Source organism: Mustela lutreola, chromosome 3 (genome assembly GCF_030435805.1).
Source record: "Mustela lutreola isolate mMusLut2 chromosome 3, mMusLut2.pri, whole genome shotgun sequence".
Taxonomy (NCBI): domain Eukaryota; kingdom Metazoa; phylum Chordata; class Mammalia; order Carnivora; family Mustelidae; genus Mustela; species Mustela lutreola.
This window is the reverse complement of record NC_081292.1, coordinates 70,307,661-70,322,032: the sequence shown is the minus strand read 5'-3', so window position 1 is coordinate 70,322,032 and position 14,372 is coordinate 70,307,661. Positions and strand designations below refer to the sequence as shown.

Below are 14,372 nucleotides of genomic sequence, written 5' to 3'. Positions count from 1 at the left end.
GAATGACTGCCCATTTTCTGACAACATTGACTGAAGAGAAAATCCAGGGAGAGGAGCCCTTCCGGGGAAAGGTCTGATGACTTCCCACTGCACATATAGGATCTGAAAGCCAACTGGACATATTTACAGGGGTTCTGCATTATAGAAACAAGATCTGGGTAATATAGGGAAAAACAAACATTTTCTTATGTCTGAAAACATAGAAGTCATTAGAAACCATAGCAAAAAATTAAGACCTTTTTAAGGGGGAAGGGTCTGTGAGGTAATTAAGCCTGAATGCCCTCAAGGCATTCACTGTATGTAATGAATTAATTTTTTTCCTCTGCATCTAGAATGGTATTAGTTATATAAAACCTGTATTAGTCAGGTTCTTCAGAGAAACAGAACCAATAGGATATATCTACAGGAAGATATCTATTATAAGGAATTGGCTCACATCATTATGGAGTCAAAGAAGTCCCTGATCGATCATCTGCCAGAGGACACCCAAGAAAGCCGGTGATGTAACTTAAACTGAGTCCCAGGACCTGAGAACTAGAAGTGTTCTCAGGAGAAGACTGATGTCCCAACGCAAGCAACTAGACAGGAAGGGATGAATTTTCTTTGCCTTGTTGTTCCTTTCCATCCCTCAACGGGTTGGATGACACCCACCCACACTGGGAAGAGAAAACTGCTTCACTACATCCACCAATTCAAATGCTAATTTCATTCAAAAGCTTCCTCACAGATAACACTCAGAAATGACGTTTAGCCAAATGTCTGAGCACCCCATAATCCAGTCGAGTTGACGTATAAAATTAACCATCACGCCAACTTTCAGTGAACTGAAAAAAGAGTCAACTCATTTTGTGTGTGGGTTTTGTGATTCATATAAAAAACCCTAGTTAAGAAGGGTGTGGAAGGAAAACCAGATTCAGAGCCCCGATGAGCATCAGTGATACTCTTGAAGAGCTCCCAGTGCTGCGTGTGATATGGACCTGCTAACCAATAAGGTTAACAACGCAATAGGTAAGTGTAACAGGGCTGCTGAGCAAGTCGAATCTCGGTCTCTGCTCCCGTGTCACTATTTCTCTCTGTCTCTGTCTCTCATCTTCCCCATGTCTTGGCTTCTTTATCCAGCTGGCACTCTTTATAACATAGTTCTGGGCAGCTCCAGGGTATTCTCATCCTCAATTTAGCAATCGCATTGGAAAATGCACATCCCTCCCACCAGTTCTAATAAAATTTCCTGAAATAATTCACACTGGCCTGGTTTAGATCTTGTGCCCCATTCTGAAACAGTGTCTGAAGCTATAGGGAGACAACACACCGACCAGCTGGACCAGAGTCACAAACCACTACAGGAACATGAGTTCAACAGAACCACATGGACTGGGAGCAGGGGGACCAGGGTGTTCACCCAAGATATTGACCTTATAAGAAAGAAGCAGTGATACAAAGATGAGCACTTGAATAGCACAAGGAATCAGTAACCAGTGTTTCCTTAGAAGTCAAAGGAACCTTCATGGTGAGCTGGACAACAGAGGTTGAGCAGGATTTCACTAAGCTCATACAACAGTATTTAGAATTGTGAACACTCTTGGTGAGGGTGGTGCAAGTGAACTATCAACGTATCATCCTGTGCTAAATATGGAAAAGAGAGAAGGCCAAACTTCAAATTGTAGCCATATGTATAAACATAATAATAAAATAATGAACCACATTGATAATTAATCATCATACCTGTAACTACAAAAGTGGGATACCACATGTCCTTTTGAATCCTTCACCTCTGGGTTGTGAAACGTTGACAGTGTGAACTAAAAATGAGATGACTTTATGATTTTGGAAGAGGGTGAGTATGGAGAAATGCACTGATTTTGGAAGAGCAAACCTAGGTAAGCTTTCACGGTTGGGAAACAGAGAAGGCAGTATCACCGTGTAGACAGATTTGTTCTTCTAGACAGATATGTTGTTCTCAGCTCATAAGGGATTAATAGTTTGCTGTAAATTTATAAGAGACTAAGCTTGTGCACAGGAAAGAAAAATGAGAAGGTGGGCAGAAGGACCTACCAAAACAAAACTTTTTCAAAAGGCAGAGGGCATCCCGATGAACAAAATGGAAATTTTTACCTCAGAAAAAAATGGAATTATTAGGATGTGCTTAAAAGTATATACAAATAGTTGCAAAAGCAAAAAAAAGTAGACCGTTTACATTTCTATTTTGAGTATGATCTAAAGTTTTGAGGGAAAAAAAAAAAGTAAGAGAGAATGCTTCTACTTAATTCATTACAAAAAACTTCAACTTGAAAAAAGAAATCAGATTTCATACTTTTTTTTTTTATTGTAAAAACAATAAACAAAGGTTTGTGCATTTAAGCTGTTTAAAATAAAGGTAATTTCATGGGGAGGAGTTGTCTTTGTACCACTGAGTCATGTGCTCACTGAGACAGTGGAGTTAGACAGTTTTTACATATATTAATTGAATCTGAAATTGCAAATTTGAAAATCATTCTTCATACCCTATAAATACCATAAAAAATTTGTGCCACAAAATGTACTCATCCATTTACTTATTAATCATCTGTTCAACAAATATTTCTAGTAAACTCTTTGTGCCAGGCACTTTTCAGAGTGCTAGGGAAAGAACAATCAACAAAATACAGCTCCTGATTTGAGGAACTCAGTCTGTTGAGAGTGGGAACATGTAAATACATAATTAAATTCTTCATTCATGCCCAAGGAGTTCAATTAAATTTGTTTCAAATGACAAACATTAGGATAATTTGGTCCCAACAAAATGTTACGTTTTATTTTAGAGGTCCTAAATTTCCCACCATTTAACTATTTTTGAAACGTTTTGTAATCTTTCTACAGTTAATCCTTTGCTTCTCTCTCTCTCTCTCTTTTCAAGGCTATTCAAGGCTACACTCTTCTGGAAAGGCATGGGCAGGCAATATGAAATTGGGTAGGAAGACAGTGAACTATCCATTTCCAAGTTTTGTTGAAACTCTGGGTACCCTGCTTTTAAGTAGATAGTAGGGCTACTTCACACATGGTGAACAAGGTCAAGTTTCTCTGGACAAGTCCTAGAGAAGAGTGCTGAACAAACCTTAGGAATGGATTGCTCCCTCTCCTCCAGCCCAGTATTATGTCAATGCTGCCTTTCCAGAAGAGCATGGCCCTCAGTCTGTCTGACACAAATAAAACAAGACAGTAGCTGCAGAAAAGGAAAAATAAAGAAAGAGAGAAAAAGGAGACAGGAACAAAAGATTAACTGTAGAAAAATATCCAGAATGTTTCAAAGTAGTTAAAAGGCAGTAGGCTTAGTGTGTGTGCACTATAGACCCAGAGGTAGAAATCACAAGAAGATGAAATTGTTAGGGCAAAAACTGAAGACTAACCACAAAAAAAAAAAAAAAAAAAAAAAAAAAAGAAAAAGAAAAAGAAGAAGAAGAAGAAGAAAATCATTTTTCATTTTTTGAGGGCAGAATGAAGACAAAGATTCCAATTGTCGGCAGCATTAATCGAAATACAATATTCAGGTCATGGGAAATAAAGTCATTTTCATTTCTGAACACCATTTTTTAACTGGGACATTGACAAATTCCACCGAATAGAAGGCTAAGAATAAGGAAAACCTAAATTTCCTTCCAATTCTAACTGTTGGAATCTAAGTTAATTTAGGATTTATCATGTATGTTAAATATAGTCCCTAAGTAAAGGAGAAGAAAACAAAGACCTCTTCCCCCTACCACACTATATCTCTTTGTGTGAAGGATGGATTCAATAACACCTTATTAAAAGAACTATCAAGGTCTGTCTATATGAGTTTGTACCTAAATGCTATCCTGAAGGAATCATTTCCATGTGAAGATTAAAGCCAACAGACACTGGAAGCTTGAAGATCTAGAATTGGAATAGAACAGGAAGGAGTTTGGAGGACTGTGAAGACAATCGTCTTTTTTTAAAATGCACATTTCTTCCAGCAAAAGTAAGTATTTTATCTTAAACAGTGTGCATGATTTTTGGGTAGGCCATTATACTTTTAGAATTGCAATACAAGGAAATCATTAAAGATTTACAGAGTTTTCAGCAAGTGCTCATCTCAGTGTTACTGATAACAATGAAAAAAAATAGAAAACATGCCAAATGTTGGAGAATGGGTTAAACAAATCATTCACACAATGTAATGTGTAATGAACAGTTGAGATGGGAAGCTATTCACACTATGTTGTTAAGTGAAATAAATCAGATTAAAATTTGTGTGCATTTTATTTTTTGCATTATTTCATCCAAAAATATGGAAGGAAAGGATTGAAAGAATAATATGGTAATTGCGGCTCACTCTGGATGTGGAAATTATAGGTCTTTTATTTTAATTTTCTCCTTTTTTGATTATTTTCTAATTTTTTTCTCCATGAAATTGTGTTGTCTTTGTCATAATAAAAATGTGTTTTAAATTTAAAATTATATATATTTTGGGTGCCTGGGTAGCTCAGTCAGTTAAGCGTCTGCCTTTGGCTCAGGTCATGATTCCATTGTCCTAAGATCAAGTGCCACATGGAGCTACCTGCTCAATGGGGGGTCTGCTTCTCCCTCTGCCTCTGCTGCACTCTTTCTCTCTCTCTGTCAAATAAATAAATAGAATATTTATATACATATATTATATATATTTATATATATATAACTTATATATATATATATAGTATTTAAGATAGAAAAGATATATTTCTATTGTGAGGTTTTATATATATAAATTTAAAATTATATGTATTTTGTATTTAAGATGGAAAAGATATATATTTCTATTGGGGGCTTTATAAATATATATAAGGTATATAAATTTAACATATATATAATATTTATATGTATATAAGGATATGTGTGTGGGGGGGATAAAAATCATATAAAGATATATACATGCAAAAAAGACAGAGCCTCTATTTCCTTCATACCCCAACATACAATCTAAGACCAGGTGTGGTCAGTCCTACATTCCAATCAAATCCTCTGCCCTGAATGTTTTCCAACGTCTCCATGGCTGGATTCTTCTCATCTTTCAAGACTTGGCTCTAATGTCACATTCATAAAGAGAAACTCTCTAACCACCCTCCTTCAAGTATCTTTGCCCAGTGCCTCCCTCTCTTGGTTCTGTTTATTTCCTTCAGAGCACTGATCACAGTCCCTTGTTTTCTTGCTTATTCATGTGTGCACATGGTAAATGCCTGACTGCTTCCCTAGAATGTAAGCTCCACGAAGGCAGAAAACTTGTCCATGATTGTTGTACCTTTAAAACCTAGCAGAGGGCCTGACCTTTAGTGAATGTAGAGTGAATTACTCATGAACATTTCAGCAAGAATGACAGACATGAAGCCCTCGATCAAAAAAACTGAAGGACCAGTATTCAGTGTTAAGTGAAGAAGATTTAACTTCAAGATCTTACTAATTTAAATGCATTATCTAAACATAAATGTTTATATAACTACATATACATACTTATAAATTTATAAATGTATACACATACATATGCATTTATAATTTATACATATTTATACATATATACATTATACATATTAAATAAAAATTTCAAACCTATTCAAAGTAGAGAGAAGACTGTAATAAATCTCTTCCATGGGTCAATCAACTACCTTTAACAGTTATGAACTCATGATTAATCTTGTTTCATAAACAGAACCTCTCACTTTTCTCTCTGTCTGGATCATTTTAAAGCAAATTCCAGACATTATTTTTTTCTATAATTTCAATGAGTACTCTAAAAAAATTTAAAAAACATAATTCCATTATTGCACTAAAAATTAACAATAATTCCTTTGGGGAGCCTGGGTGGCTCAGTGGGTTAGCTTCCCTCTGCTTTTGGCTCAGGTCATGGCCTCAGGGCCCTAGGATCAAACACTGCATTGGGCTCTCTGCTCAGCAGGGAGCCTGCTTCCCCCTCTCTCTCTGCCTGCCTCCTTCCTACTCGTGATCTCTCTCTCTCTCTGTATCAAATAAATAAATAAATAAAATACTTAAACAATAATAATAATTCCTTCACATTTTAAATATCTGTTTTCAAAAATGTATATAAAAATTTTTTTCATCGAAAACACTTGTTCTTGAACACTCTCCCACATCCCAGTTTTTTAAAAAATTAACCTTTAATTCTTAAGTTCCATGTAATCAGAAATAGAGACTACTTTTTTCCCCCCCTCCTTGGATAATTTTTTAGCTTTCAAAAGTAAACTTTTTTTCAAGTTGCCTCAGAGATAAAATAGCCAGTTTTTTCTTATGCATTATCATTTGGGGGTGGTGGTGGGAGGTTCTCATGAATCTTGTTATCCTTCTCCATCTTCTCATTTTGTTAATCTGCCATCAGATGATAAATTGCCTTCAAAGAGTAAATGATCCTGAAACTCTGTTCTAATGAGTAGTCTGAATTTATAGATAGTCAATAAATATTTGTTGATTTTGTTTTATTCTGATATCTGGCGATTGTGGATAGCATGGTTTCAATAGCCATTTATGAGTTGCTCTATAAGAGTAATTTTGATTTAGTTGTCGAAGAGTAATCTTGCCTTTTCCAACAAGCTGCTTGAATGTTAAAATTTTTTTTTCTCTTTATAACCTTAGGCTGGTCCAATTTCTTAAAGCAGTTCTAGATAATGTTAAGCAATTGATTGTGCTATGAGTTGTTAATAGGGACAAAAAACACTTATTCTTCTCAGGGTTGTGATATCCTGGCGGAAAGGCACAATATGGCGGCAAAAGAGTCAGTTCTAGTGAGTTGCTGTAGATAACGGCCTCTTTGTGCCAGGTTTCCCATTGTCAGTAAGTTGCTTTGTTGGTCCTCAAGTCAAGACGCTCAGCTGAAACGTCAGTGTGAGAGTTCCCATCTGTGGTTCACTCATTCGGTGAGTAAGAGCGTGATAACAATCCCTTCTCAGCTGCAGTCAAAAATATATGCTCAATATCAGCCAGTGGATCACCAAGCCTGGTCTCCCCGCCCCCCACTTCAAATATTGCATTCCATCCATCTAAACATGGTCACGTATTCATCAGCTAGCCTCAGACTAGAGGATAAAGGAGTGATGGAAACATCCCTGGAGACTTGGAGATTTGCCTCTGGTTTTGATGGGATATTATTCTGAGGATTCACACATTTGTTGACCTCAATGCTGGTGAGGTCAACAGGACAATGCAGTGTGTATTGATTTGTTTCAATTCAGAAATTGCTCATTTATCGTTTATATTTATGTAAATAAAGCACTCTCTTTCATCTTCCAATTATAACATGTTACTGAATTAATGTGATTAAAGATGAAGCTGGACTAATGTTAACAGGGTCTTTCTTTCTGTCATAAAGTGCAAAGGAACAATCATGTAAAATTAATATATTTCTAAGGAGGTGACTAGGAATCCCAGTGTCAGTGATTATAAACTCCCTTCTCTTTTTCCCCCCTCCTGTTCAAGCCAATTTCATGCTAAAATACCTTGACATAGTTTCTTTTTATTCCAGGCTTTTCTTCCTGTTCTATGCCTGTATCTCCAAATTATATTATGTGGTAGATTTTTCTATAAATGGGAATATGATATCTTTGAGATGAACAAGGTTGGCAGGAATTTAGCATCCAAGGAGTTTTGAATAGGCATGTCTGTTATTTTTATTGAAATATTTTCAGCTATCTATTTTTCTTAACACAATAGTAAAAAAGACAGTGTCTGGAGTAGGAATTATCAGTTCATACATTTTGGCAACTGAGCTGCTTTTTCCCAGGTCACTGCTTTGTTGTCTAAGCTTGAAATCACATTTTAGAACCAATAATATGGGATACTCATAGCTATAACCCAAAAGATAAATCTTTCTTTTCTTTCTTTCTTTTCTTTTTTTTTTGTTCCTTTTTACCAGGGGAAAGGAAAATTCAGTTTAGGAATGAGAGGGATCGTATAGTTCTTGCTCTAATCTATGTAACAGAGCGGCTCTGGCCACTGAAGCATAAACAAATATATACGCTATATTTATAATTGGTTTGATATCTTGAGTTTTAATATTGTTTGAGACCGAAATCATTTCCCTGACACATTGCAGTAACAAAGGCCTTCCATATCTGTTTCACCTCATCCCTTATCCATTCAGTATAGAAATAAATTGAGAAGTGTATTCTGTAGGACAGAATTTATGGAAAATACAATATGGTTGATATTGTGGTCTATTTCTTAAACTTATCAAACTAGTCCCCTACCGAAAGCCATTTACGGTGGGGACAAGAGATTCATTCCTAAGCATTCCCTTTGGCTGCCAGGTAAGGGTTATCCAAGAACTGACAGCAGCATAGCATTTAAGGGCATCAGTCTGGTACAAAAAATGAATATAGAAGAGATGGAATCACTGGGTATTGAGCAGCGGGGAAGGAAATGATTTGTGCTTCCTGCTGATGTATAAAGGTATATTATGCACAATAAGAACAGCTTAGCTCCCTCGGCTCCGTGGCTTACCACACTCTAGAACTGAAGGTACATAACGTGCAGGATAAGTTTATCTTCAACATGGTCTGGGCAATTATTTGGTATTGATTTTCTGAAAGTTTGGTCTTATATGTCAGCATTTTGTTGGCAAACTTTGCAACATAATCCAATCAAGTGAGTGCGGAGATGAATGCGGGCAGAGATAAACCCCCACGAGTGAGTCCTCTGCATGGTCGGGAGATAGCCTCCTTACATTAAGGATTCTCTTGCAACTGCGCTCTCTCATCAGGGGAATTGTAATCTTGGGGAATCCCAGTGCCTGATTGCGACTCTCCTTCCAATTGTGCACTTTTGACCTCTGTATTGATTCTGTCCTCTCATCAAAAGCGCTGATGTAATTCCATGTGCTAGGATCACGCAGTGATTTGCATCTAGGGGCTGCGGCTGTGAGCTGACCCCAGACCATTTCATCAGAGTGAAAGTAGCCCAAATGGCAGATGCGTTTCCCCCTAATATTAAAGTCTATTGTGCCATTTGGTAGTTTTTTTTTTTTTAATCATATACCGAAAAGGGGCAATACATCACCTAATCCAGATTTTGATTTAATTCCAACCAGAAATAGAGAAATTCTTTAAATCATAACAGGAATCAAAGGGATTTTATTGATTTCTACATTCAGATCAATAAATAACATTCCTATTTGTTAAGGTTTAACACAAAAATGCTGAAAGTATCTGAATATTATTTCAGCAATTCCCGTGCTTTAAAAAATTATTGTTTTTTCCCCAGGGTTTTATTACTAACATATACCCAGAATGAAGCCTATTCATTGACTATCTACTTGAATATATGATATAGAAATGTCATTTAATAATATTCTGAGGAAAATCATAGATATTTTATTAAAAAATCCAATGCAGAAAAAAAAAATCCAATGCAATTTAAATATTGACCATTACATTATTTTATTTCTTGTCCCCTTTCCCCCCCCCTTTCTCCTCCTTTTTGTCTCCCTCCTTCAAGTAGGGTGGCAAATGGGGAGGAAATTACTTCTGAAGCATAGACACCTAAAGAAAACTTCATTAGAAATTGATGTAAATCTATAATTACTTGCAGTGTGTTCTGCTTTCCTATCTCTCCTTTAGTTCCTATTTATTCTTCTGTATTAATTTTGATCAACAAATATTTACTGAAAACTTACATATAGGTGCTAGAAATTCAGTGATGAGAAAAACAGATAAGGTGCCTCATGGAGCTGACAGTTCGAATGGAGACAGTCAACAAATAATACAAATAATGCTGAATATAAAAAGGAGGGAACAGTTTATGTTAATAGCTGACATTAGAAATTATTCAATAATGGGATCCAATTATTTGGAAAAATACTGAAAGGAGCTTGGCAGGGAGGAGTGAGGATACTGAAGGCGCTAGGCATGGATGGAACATTCCCTGGACACCAAGGGAGGGACTGACCAGTTGTCCTATACAGGAGGAGGAAGAAGACACTTAGTGGGGGTAGAACCAGAAAAGGGAAGGAAAGCTGTGAAGTGTTCTGAGATCCTTTAAACTCGAAAAAAACTTGATAAAGTGGGTTATCTGTGCCAAAAAGATAAAAGAGCTTCCCTTTGTGCCCAGATCAGTGAGAGATTAAATCAAAGTGGCCCAGGAGGAAAGAAAGGCTGGGGCTTGTTAAATGTTCTGGGATTTGCAGCAAGTATGGGGACATTCTGCATTCCCACATGCTAGGAATGTGGAGGTTCAAGCCAATAGTCAATAATTTTCTTTCTTTTTAAAAAACATCCTCAGTAAGTGCTGTGAAGATAAATTTCGGACAGTATGAATGAGTACAACGGGGGTTTTAGTTTAGATGGGAGCAGAGAGGGATGACCAAATAAGACCTCTTGGTTTTTTCAGATCTTGGGGACACTTGATTTCATTTCGAAAGAGTTGGATTGGGGCACCTGGGTGGCTCAGTGGGTTAAGCCTCTGCCTTTGGCTCAGGTCATGATCTCAAGGTCTTGGAATCGAGCCCTGCATTGGGCTCTCTGCTCAACGGGGAGCCTGCTTCCTCCTCTCTCTCTGCCTGCCTCTCTGCCTACTTGTGATCTCTGTCTGTTGAATAAATAAATAAAATCTTAAAAAAAAAAAGAGTTGGATCTCTGTGTGAGAAAATAATTGCCAAAATATCTGAATTTAGATTGCATAGCAAATTCATAGTTTAAAGTGTTTCAATAAGCCTATAAAGCAATCCTGTGGAAAAGGAGGGATGAGACCACTGACATTCAGACAGTGACTCACTAAGTAAGTATAGTTAAGTAGCAAAAGTAGTAAGTGGCAAAGGCGGAACTCGAATCCACATCTCTGTAAACTCTGTGCTCTTTCCATTAATTTTGTAATATAGTCTTTGAAGTTGTAAAAGCATTCAACAGAGGTTTTTCTTTAAATTGTCATTGATCCCAATATGTACAAAAGTGTTCAATTTTTTAAAAATGAAATCAACCCTTTAAAAAAAATTTCTAAGAATGTATATATTGCATACGTCACAATTTAATTCTAGAGACTGTCCCTGTGGCTGCTAGAGAATGGGAACCAGTTTCAGATGGGCTGTCCCATATGCCTCTTATAGGCTAGGAAGCAGCAAGTGATGGGATGGGTCTTCATTGGCACGGGAATCTAAATTTTCACCTCTAGAAGCCAGGCTAAAAATAGTAGCAGCATTATGGAGGAAAGTGACAACAGTCTGCCCCAGAGATAAGCTGCTACAGAGAAATACTATGGTGTCATTAAATAATCATGTTGTTGACTCTTGTCTTGGGGGAGGGTGGTTTAGAAAGCCCAAGACTAATCCTCTGTCTCTTCCGTCATATTTCTGTGATTAATATTTTATGACAGGGGCTCAATTCTATGAATCACAATCAATATGATTATACTTATTAATCATTATTTAAATCAATTATTAGATAACAAATAATCCAGTGGAGGACTGCCATTTATATAAGTAGAGGATGCTGGTTATCCAAGTTTATGACATGTTCATTGCTCATTTATTGTCATTGGTTATTTGTAGTTTAGTTAGGGCACAGGTCACTGAACTTGGACTCTAAGCTCAAAGTTAAAAACCCAGCTTCACCACTTTATCAGGGGCCTGACACCACATAAGTTTCTTAAACTTTCTAGGCTTCAGGTTCATCATCAATAAAATGGGGTTAGTGATGTAATAAAATACTTTTCAGGATGATATTAGGTTGCAAATATGAAATAAAGTAATGCAGATTTGTTTTTTTTTTCTTTGTTTTATTTATAGGGGAGATGATCAGAGGTGATATCAGTGACCAAGGAAAAATATGGATGAGGGTAGACCAAGGAAGAATGCTATCAGTTCCTTCAGTCATCTTCTAGATATTTGGACTCAGATCCCAGGATAACAGTCACACGCACACGAATGTCCTGGTCTCTTCATCTGTGACCTTCCACACTGCCACTTGATTACATTCTCTTTAGCAGGAGTTAAAAGTTTTGATCAGAAATGAAAGGTTGAACATAAGGTTTTAGGCCTGAGGCCTTCTTAACTTATCTTACTGCCATGTGTCCCTAACCTTCTTGTCCGTTAAATTCACCCAGAGTGTTCTTCAGAAAATCAGAGTCCATGAATGCAGCTTTGCATGTAAGCACAATGTAACTGTTTCATCGTGGTAAGAGATACTTGCAAAAAAAAGTGGAGTTTTTTATTAAATAGCACAGATTTGGGGCGACTGGGTGGCTCAGTGGGTTAAGCCTCTGCCTTTGGTTCCGGTCATGATCTCAGGGTCCTGGAATCGAGCCCGTCATCAGGCTCTCTGCTCGGCGGGAAGCCTGCTTCCTCCTCTCTCTCTGCCTGCCTCTCTGCCTACTTGTGATCTCTCTCTGTTAAATAAATAAATAAAATCTTTAAAAAAAAGCACAGATTTCCCCTCCTCTCCCTGGAAGGATGACTTGAAGCTACAGATAGACTTACTCATTTTCAATGATGATAACTTTGGGGAAAGTTAAATGGCATCCCACTTCATCTTATCTTATCTTAGATATTAACTGCAGCAGACAGCCATGGTGATGAGTTATAAGAAGTTTGGGGATTGAAATAAAGGACATGTGGACTTTGTGAGTGTGCGTGAGCACACTTTGCTGTTTTCTTATATCAGCTAATTTGTTTTATTTTCAGTTTAGAGATCTCTTACGTGTTGATTGTCATCTGTCTTTTTTTGATTCCTTTACCGAAAAGAGAAAATGTTTGTAAAATTATTTTATACATCGGAAAACATTACCTTTGACAGCCAGGTGTCTTAGGAGTGCATTTCGATTTGCTGCTAAGAAGTGGGAGCTGTGGCTTTGAAATTAGTTCATTCTGAGGCTGGATATATGTCAGCATTTCATGCATCGATTCCTACTAGGATGAAATACAAAAGATTAGGAGATGTACTAAAGACTGCAGCTTTTCTTCAAGATTAAAATCTTTCTGATAATTTTTTAATGAGAAAAAACATTAAGAGGCAAGTCTAGCATTTAAAATAGCATGCGATTATTGCAACATGTGACCCGTACTTGTTTATGGTGTCAAAACCTTTGCCAGGGTTGCTGTTGTGTACCATGACCTTGTATATATGTAAAGGGGCTATATGCTGTGATTAGCTTTGGAGACCAAAAATGTAAGTATAGTGTAAGACAGGAATATATTTCCTGAACTTCAGTAATGATGCGCTTTGCTTTTCATAACTTAAATTGTTACCATTTAGTATTTACAAAGCAGATTTGTTAAAAATTCCACAGGGCTATCTGAAGTATCTCTTTGGTTAGAGTCATCAGAAGGAAAGCAGGTGAGACGTCACAGGGCTCTTCCCATGTCACAGGTGTGGGAGATGATGTCCACAGATGATGAGAGAGCAGATAGATATGCCCTGGGGGCCAAAAGCGTGACCAGCAAGGGCACTGGCCAATGGGAATCTTAAAAGATTGTGGAGGAAGCCACACCTCCGGAGTGTGAAAATCTGTCTGCCCATTCCCCATCGTGCTCAGAGCCTTTTTAAAGGTTTCAGCTTAGCCTCTGGAACCATGAACATCTGGCTCTTTTTTCCCACCCTCCTGAAACACTCCAGTCCATGTTCACCTGAGAGGAGGTTACGTCACTAATCTAGCTGCATTCCTCCTTTCCATTTCTCAAGCGAATTGATAGAAAGAATATATAAAATAAAAACACTCTGACCACTCGTGAATGGTTACTAATGAGTATTTTCTCTCCGGGCTGTCTAATCAAGTTCGCTGAGTCTTTAAGCCTGTCCTAGGTTGCATTTTGGGTACATTCACAAATGGTGGGTTTCCCCCCCCGTTAGGGGCTGGTTTCTGCTACCTCAGTGTGCAGAGAAACTGAACACCTCAGCCCTTCCACAGTGACAGGTGACGTGCACGATTGTTTGCTGACGGTGATTTGGAATATTGATGCTTTAGAGAAAGAACTACATCGAACAGGCAATCTGCACGGCTCACAAGCTACACAAAGAGCACTGGAGATAAATAAAGTGTCAATCCGGCACTGCAGCTTTGTGGAGAATCATTTTCAAATTTTCCTTTTTGAATTATTAAATAGACCATGTCAGAACAACTCTGATTATTATCCAATCCATAGGCTTCAACACCAAGCTTTTATGTAATATCAAGTGACTGCAGTGATCAATTCGACCAATCATAAATGTGCCCTCGTTCTGGAAAGGATTCAACTCTCCGCTGCACCGCAGCGTTTTATGCAGATAGGGAAACACCTGCTGCATTGCTTAGAGAGGGGGCCACGGCAGGGTCTGCCTTGAGGAATGTGCGGAGGCTGTGAAAATATATTTAGTTTCTTATCGAGAACTTTAAGCCTAAGTCCATCTTTTTGCCATTTGAGGACTGTTTATGTA

The 14,372-nt window shown here is 37.5% G+C and overlaps 1 long non-coding RNA gene across 1 annotated transcript in view; it reads left to right on the top strand.

The window, feature by feature from the left end:
- Nucleotides 1-914: 914 nt before the first annotated feature.
- LOC131828054 (uncharacterized) overlaps nt 915-14,372 on the top strand; it is a 31,085-nt gene continuing 17,627 nt past the window's right edge. The window contains exon 1 of the long non-coding RNA XR_009352207.1: nt 915-1,008. This is a non-coding gene — a long non-coding RNA (uncharacterized LOC131828054). The remainder of the gene's footprint in view (nt 1,009-14,372) is intronic.